This window comes from Oncorhynchus kisutch, linkage group LG25 (genome assembly GCF_002021735.2).
Source record: "Oncorhynchus kisutch isolate 150728-3 linkage group LG25, Okis_V2, whole genome shotgun sequence".
Classification (NCBI taxonomy): Eukaryota; Metazoa; Chordata; class Actinopteri; order Salmoniformes; family Salmonidae; genus Oncorhynchus; species Oncorhynchus kisutch.
In genome coordinates, this window is record NC_034198.2 from 2,194,116 (window position 1) to 2,202,346 (window position 8,231).

General features: G+C 39.6%; 1 long non-coding RNA gene across 1 annotated transcript; it reads right to left on the minus strand.

The window, feature by feature from the left end:
* Positions 1-1,859: 1,859 nt before the first annotated feature.
* LOC109881731 (uncharacterized) lies at positions 1,860-4,433 on the minus strand. The gene is made up of 6 exons (XR_002253904.2): positions 4,273-4,433; positions 3,257-3,337; positions 2,949-3,003; positions 2,398-2,493; positions 2,183-2,248; positions 1,860-2,038 (listed from the first exon to the last, which is right to left on the minus strand). It is a non-coding gene; the product is annotated as an uncharacterized LOC109881731 (long non-coding RNA).
* Between the last annotated feature and the right edge of the window lie 3,798 nt (positions 4,434-8,231).

The following is an 8,231-nucleotide window of genomic DNA, read 5'->3' on the forward strand; positions in this document are numbered from 1 at the left end:
CATCTTGCTCTGCCTGGCATTAGTTGTTGATCTTGTTGTTGTTGGTGTTGATGGGGGTCACCTTGGGGTCATGATAGGAGCTGCACCAAATGATTGATGTATTATAATAATTGATTATGTTTATGTTGTATTAATAGAAGGGGAAGGGCTAAAATACCCTCCCCCACTGCATTTATAGGGTCCTGGACCATAGATTAGCAATATATGCATTATCAGTTTTAATACTGTTCCACAGTTCTTTTCTAGTCTCTGACTCTTATAGAAACGGTCTGAGCAGATGTGTGGGTTATTGCCGTCAAAACAGGGTGTCTGTGAAAAAGTACCTCAAGGCTAAAAGAGATACATAGACACAGACCCCTGCAGGGGAGTAAATAGATAAGAAACAAGTCAGACATACCACTGTAAGCCACATGGGAATGGAAAATTACTGCTGAGCCCATAGAAAACACTGGACTACTGTTTCCTCCTGCAAGTTTGTATATGCATGGGCTTGGTCTCATGAGTAGAAGGTATTGACGTTGGCAGTTACATCACTAGGGGTTGACCATATTAAAGCAACTTTTAACTTTTTTATTTTGCAGAACTTACTCTGAAACATACATTAATTACATTAATAAAGGTTTGATTGATTTACTTAAGGAAGATATTGTCTGATTGCTGATTTCACCAATAAGCCAATGATTGACAAGGAACAAGGAACCTACCCCAACATAACTGAGGGACAGAGAGACTACCCTGTCATGGTTGTTTGATCGATAGGACTGTAAAGTTCCAAAATGTAAGAGGAATCCCATGGTATTGACGTATTTGCAGAAATCCATTCAGGTGTATTTTGTGGCTTTTGGCAAAAGTGTTCTAATGATATAAAGTCATGCTGTTGCAACTGCCTGTAAACACACAGTCCAGTTCAAAGTGAATGATGGTAGGCCTGTGTGGCAAATGTCTTGTTTTCAATAAGGCCTCCTGCGGCTCTGGTAGGCTATGGTGCAATGGGTTGCATCGACTCTGGTCCTGGACAAGACATCATTTTTTATTCTGTTTTATGTACTGCAGTGTCTATAAATTGTCCAAACAAACAGCCGCTTTCCCACTCTCTATATTGCTATAGAATTTTCACAAATGCCTTAGTATACATAATTCCCAAATATTCTAAGAATTTATGAAAATGTGAACATCACCATATTGAAGTGCTAATATTCTTCCTGGGGGTATATGAACACATTTTGTTAAGATTTTATGTTGCTAAAATGCTGTCAGCTGTCAGGATATTTTTTTGCCAACCTAGGCCTAGTCTTCTAAGAGTCCTTAAAAAGACAAGAACATAGAGAAAAAGCCAACCTAGGCCTAGTCTTCTAAGAGTCCTTAAAAAGACAAGAACATAGAGAAAAAGCCAACCTAGGCCTAGTCTTCTAAGAGTCCTTAAAAAGACAAGAACATAGAGAAAAAGCCAACCTAGGCCTAGTCTTCTAAGAGTCCTTAAAAAGACAAGAACATAGAGAAAAAGCCAACCTAGGCCTAGTCTTCTAAGAGTCCTTAAAAAGACAAGAACATAGAGAAAAAGCCAACCTAGGCCTAGTCTTCTAAGAGTCCTTAAAAAGACAAGAACATAGAGAAAAAGCCAACCTAGGCCTAGTCTTCTAAGAGTCCTTAAAAAGACAAGAACATAGAGAAAAACCTAGGCCTAGTCTTCTAAGAGTCCTTAAAAAGACAAGAACATAGAGAAAAAGCCAACCTAGGCCTAGTCTTCTAAGAGTCCTTAAAAAGACAAGAACATAGAGAAAAAGCCAACCTAGGCCTAGTCTTCTAAGAGTCCTTAAAAAGACAAGAACATAGAGAAAAAGTATAAAAATAAAAATGCATAATAGAAAGTAAGTTTATTTACATTGTTTTGTCATACCATTGAAAAAGCAGTTGAGTACCATAGGAACAGGTGGAGGTGTAAAATTATGTTTTGACAATAGGAGAGGAGTACTGATTTCATATTATGACTTCGTTTCTGCAAGATAATGGGTGCTCAAATCCTCCATCTCTCCAATCTCTACAGGAGAAAAGTTGACATTGACATTACTGATTATTTATGAAAAAATTCAACAGAGATGTTACCCAATTTAAAACACACATTCAAGCCATAGACACTCTTTGAATGTACAACACCCAATTATTCAACAAGGAGAGAGTTCACCTTTCAGACGTAAGTAAGTAATGAAGTCCAGAAAAGCTTGAACGTAGGCGTCATCGATGACAGACTCTAGAACATGCAATTTCAATGTAAAACATCACAACAGTAACATCAAATAGTAGCCCATGTTTGTCGATGTGGTAATATTATTAAGTTAATCTAATAGGAAATATATTAAGCTGTAAGTTTACAAACACTTGGAAACGTGGGAGACTCACTGTATTCACTGTTTTGGAACGGTTTCACATCATCTTCCCAAACACTCCTTTTGCCCAGTAGGGGTCTATGTCTCACAGTCAGCGTTCGTTGTGCATCTGAGTAAGGAGAAGGACAGACATGGTCTGACCGGTTCAAACTGGTTTTCCTCTGCCCCGTTTCCATGGACCTGTTTGAACCTTCTCCTAGAAATATCCTGCACAACCATTAGCTCCACAGGAGAAGGGTTAGCCATCCCTTTATGAATATATTGTTTCTTTATTCAGTCACAAGATAACAAGACAAAAGGACATACACACATCCTCTTCAACATACACGGACATACATCACTCACATACAACACCCACAAAGCCTATCAACATATTCATTGATCTACCATTATCCCACCCCACTGTTGTTGGCCATCACTGATCTACAGCACAGTTTTCGTATTAAGCATTAGCATAGGTGGGTAAAATGTTTCACCTGTGCTAATGATTAATATGAAAACGATGCTGTTGGTCATTGTATTATGTTCTAAGATGTACTTGGAGTACAGATGAGGGTAACTCACATGGCCCAAGGAGGTATCCTGCACTATTCAGTGTCCAACCTCTCTTTTCTAAACCCTAATAAAAAAAGGAATCAACGCAATGATGGAATGTCAACAACATGCTGAATGTTGATTGGAGTTAAAATCTTTAAATGAATGAAATATCTTTAAGCAAACAAGCAACACCCGTAATCTACCTTAAATTATTTTAAATTGTGAAATTAAAGTTTTCACTCATGATCATGATGAATATATATTTTTATTTGAAACAAATGTAGGTGGCAAAATATAATTTAACTTTAGCAATAACTCCATAGATTTGCTCTTACCATTAATGAAATTCCACTGGATTCAGACAGTTGTCCAAAGAGGACAAGAAATGCACACAGAACGGTATTACGTCTTTGCATCTGTTGATAGAAAACACATCACATATTCTGTGTTTGTTAAGCAGGTCTCAATGTGACCATATCTTAATTCGTTTAAATATGCGCAGACTACATAACATCTGACCAAATTATGCAAGATTTTACCTCTGAGTTTCCGAGATTAGTTTTAATACAATAGTCCTGCACACAGGTATATGCTCCCTGGTAAAAAATTATATTGTTGGAAAAATCATTGTTCTAATAAATAAAGTCATTTGGGAACATACATCAGGATATGCAGGTTCATTCTGTTTGTGAATTGTTAGCTCAACCCAGTACCTGCCAAATATACTTTGAATGCTTCGAATGTGAACCTTAAGTGTTTAACAAAACAACAAAACAACCATTTTCAATGCCAAAATGTGTATTATTCATATGGTATTGGATATCAGCAACCTAAACATCTGAGCACATAAAAATTGTGTAAACTGTTGAGACATCCGTCAATAATTCACAGACATGGACATAATCAACATACTGAATCCAACAGACAGAGGATAAAGACAGCTGACATCACATTTATATTATCCCTGGAATCATTTCAGCATGATAAATGATATATGTAATTTTGTCAGCTTCGTCCAGATTTGTGTTTGAGAGTAGCAACCAAGAATTGGAGTTGGATATTGCTCATACCTACAAAATACAAAACAAAATGTTACATTTGTCCTAAATGGACAGAGATGAAACATTCATATTGCCTTACATTAAAATCCATCCAATTATATCAGAGAGTAAACAAATGTGCTTAGTCAAATGTTGTAACACTACTCATAATGACAAAGACATTGGACCACAAATGAATGCATGACAATTGAAGACAAAGTACAAAACTGCAGAATAACCCTGGAAATTACTAAAGCAATCCTCAGATAATCAGCACATGTATAAACAAATGTGCATCCAAAATAACATACCTTTTTTGTTGAAATTAATTTGGTCAGTTCTCAGAAGAAACGACAGATACAACCGACAGTGCTCCTTACTAGACTTATATGGTGATGATCAATAAGGTATGTCAACACTTCCCATGAGAGCGTCGGTCTCACTTCATTTTTGAGTGTGTGACCGATGCGTGTTCGTCTAATGTCCCCCGTGTTCGTCTAATGTTCCATAATTAAACATTATTCATTGTAATTGGTGCTGCTGTTACTGAAACCGGTAATGAGAGGACATGCGCAAAGTGATGAGGCAAAATGTACTCAAATAATATTTCACAGAGGTCTCACTTTTAGGTCACATGCAAATTCACTCAATAAAATGATCATGGCTACATCAATTTGGTAAACTATATCCAAATTAAAGATAGTCAGTAAGATGAGGCCATCATCAATAATAGTTCATTTTTGACATCAACATACATATAACACATTTTATTTAGCCTTCATTTGTGTCACGTCCTGACCATAGAAAGCCTTTTTATGTCTCTATTTGGTTTGGTCAGGGTGTGATTTGGGTGGGCATTCTATGTTCTGTTTTCTATGTTTTTGTGTATGTTTTGGCCGGGTATGGTTCTCAATCAGGGACAGCTGTCTATCGTTGTCTCTGATTGGGAATCATACTTAGGCAGCCTTTTCCCTTTTGTCATTGTGCGAAGTTGTCTTTGTTAGGGGGTACTATAGCCCTTGTAAGCTTCACGGTCATATTTGTTATTTCTTGTTTTGTTGGCGACATTCTAAATAAAAGAAAATGTATGCTCACCACTCTACGCTTTGGTCTTCCTTGAACGACGGCCGTGACAGAACTTCCCACAAACAAAGGACCAAGCAGCGTGGCCAGGAGGAGCATGGATCCTGGGACCAGGAGAAGAGAGTGGAGGACATCTTGGACATAGGAGCAGGTTATGGCAGGGGACAAGACCCTGCCATGGAAACAGGCGGAAGCTCTATAAGTCTTTGCTAGGTATAGCTCTGCCTTATCTCAGCTCACTGGTCACCATAGCAACATCCACTCGTAACACGTGCTCCAGCAGGTATATTTCACTGGTCACCCCCAAAGCCAATTCCTCCTTTGGTCGCCTTTCCTTCCAGTTCTCTGCTGCCAATAACTGGAACAAATTGCAAAAATCAGTTGGAGACGTATCTCCCTCACTAACTTTAAGCATCAGCTGTCAGAGCAGCTTACCGATCGCTACAGCTGTACACAGCCCATCTGTAAATAGCCCATCCAACTATCTACCTTCCTCATCCCCATATTTGTTTTTGTATTTCTGCTCTTTTGCACACCAGTATTTCTACTTGCACATCCTCATCTGCACATACACCACTCCAGTGTAAATTGCTAAATTGTAATTACTTCGCTACTATTGGGCTATTTATTGCCTTACCTCCTTACTTCATTTGCACAAACTGTATACAGATTTTCTATTGTGTTATTGACTGTACGTTTGTTTATCCCATGTGTAACTCTGTATTTGTCACACTGCTTTGCTATATCTTGGCCAGGTCGCAGTTGTAAATGAGAACATGTTCTCACCTGGCCTACTTGGTTAAATAAAGGTGAAATAAATAAACATTTAAAATAATAATCTGTGGGTCTGTTGGGGTGGTATGCACAATGGGGTGGGTCTAGGTTTTCTGGGATAATGGTGTTGATGTGAGCCATGACCAGCCTTTCAAAGCATTTCATGGCAACAGACGGGAGTGCTATGGGTTTGGTAGTCATTTAGGCAGGTTACCTTAGTGTTTTTGGGCACAGGGACTATGGTGGTCTGCTCGAAACATGTTGGTATTACAGAGGCAGGGAGAGGTTGAAAATATCAGGGAAGACACTTGCCAGTTGGTCAGCGCATGCTCGGAGTACACGTCCTGGTAATCCATCTGTGGATGTTGACCTGTTTAAAGATCTTACTTACATCGGCTGCAGAGAGCGTGAACACAAAGTTATCAAGAACAGCTGATGCTCTCATGCATGTTTCAGTGTTATTTGCCTCAAAGTGAGCATAGAAGTTAATTTAGCTCATCTGGTATAGTGGTTCCTCCTTTAAAAGTTGCGAGGTAACACCGCAGGACTTAGAGGTAACCAGCGTCATGGCTTCATTGCTCCAGACCACCACAAGGGGGAGTTAGAGCACTCATTATGTATTTGCTTCCGAAGGTTTTAATATGACCATATCGAGTGGTTTCAATGACAAATTTGACGCGAGCCACCCGTTGCTGGTGACTTTTTCAGCAAAGAGGGCTGACAAAACATTACAGTGGAAGCAAATGTAAGTAATTGTAACGTCATAACGAGTCAAGCAAAACATTTACAATTGAGAGGAATATGTTAGTTGATGTAGAGACAAATGATTGTGCATATTTTTGGGTCATAGTTAATTTACAAAAATCGCTATTTAGCAAGTTAGCTGACTAGCTAACATTAGCCAGCTAGCTAGCTAGTGTTATGACATGAGCATGAAATTGTAATTGGTGTTTAATGTTTTAGGGAATTCTGAGACGGATGGATAGAGAGAGAGCATGATTAAGCCATAATCATCAGGAGGTGAAATGCAAAACTGACCTTGGATCATTAACTCTGGGATTACTAGATCTCTATCTTTTATTTATTTTACCTTTATTTAACAGGTAGGCTAGTTGAGAACAAGTTCTCATTTGCAACTGCGACCTGGCCAAGATAAAGCGTAGCAATTCGACACATACAACAACACAGAGTTACACATGGAATAAACAAAACATACAGTCAATAATACAGTAGAATACAAGAAAACAAAAAGTCTATATACAGTGAGTGCAAATGAGGTAAGTTAAGGAAATAAATAGGCCATGGTGGCGAAGTAATTACAATATAGCAATTAAACACTGGAATGGTAGATCGGCAGAAGATGAATGTGCAGGTAGAGATACTGGGGTGCAAAGGAGCAAAATAAATAAATAAATAAATACCAGTATGGGGATGAGGTAGGTAGGTAGATGGGCTTTTTACAGATAGGCTAAGAACAGGTGCAGTGATCTGTAAACTGCTCTGACAGCTGGTGCTTAAAGCTAGTGAGGGAGATGTGAGTCTCCAGCTTCAGAGATTTTTGCAATTCGTTCCAGTCATGGGCAGCAGAGAACTGGAACGAAAGACGACCAAAGGAGGAATTAGCTTTGGGGGTGACCAGTGAGATATACCTGCTGGAGCGTGTGCTACGAGTGGGGGCTGCTATGGTGACCAGTGAGCTGAGATAAGGCGGGGCTTTACCTAGCAGAGACTTGTAGATAACCTGTAGCCAGTGGGTTTGGCGACGAGTATGAAGCGAGGGCCAACCAACAAGAGCGTACAGGTCGCAATGGTGGGTAGTGTATGGGGCTTTGGTGACAAAATGGATGGCACTGTGATAGACTGCATCCAATTTGTTGAGTAGAGTGTTGGAGGCTATTTTATAGATGACATCACCGAAGTCGAGGATCGGTAGGATGGTCAGTTTTACGAGGGTATGTTTGGCAGCATGAGTGAAGGATGCTTTGTTGCGATATAAGAAGCCGATTCTAGATTTAATTTTGGATTGGGGATGCTTAATGTGAGTCTGGAAGGAGAGTTTACAGTCTAACCAGACACCCAGGTATTTGTAGTTGTCCACGTATTCTAAGTCAGAGCCGTCCAGAGTAGTGATGCTGGACGGGCGAGCAGGAGCAGGCAGCGATCGATTGAAAAGCATGCATTTAGTTTTACTTGCGTTTAAGAGCAGTTGGAGGCCACGGAAGGAGAGTTGTATGGCATTGAAGCTCTTCTGGAGGTTAGTTAACACAGTGTCCAAGGAGGGGCCAAAAGTATACAGAATGGTGTCGTCTGCGTAGAGGTGGATCAGAGACTCACCAGCAGCAAGAGCAACATCATTGATGTATACAGAAAAGAGAGTCGGCCCGAGAATTGAACCCTGTGGCACACTCATAGA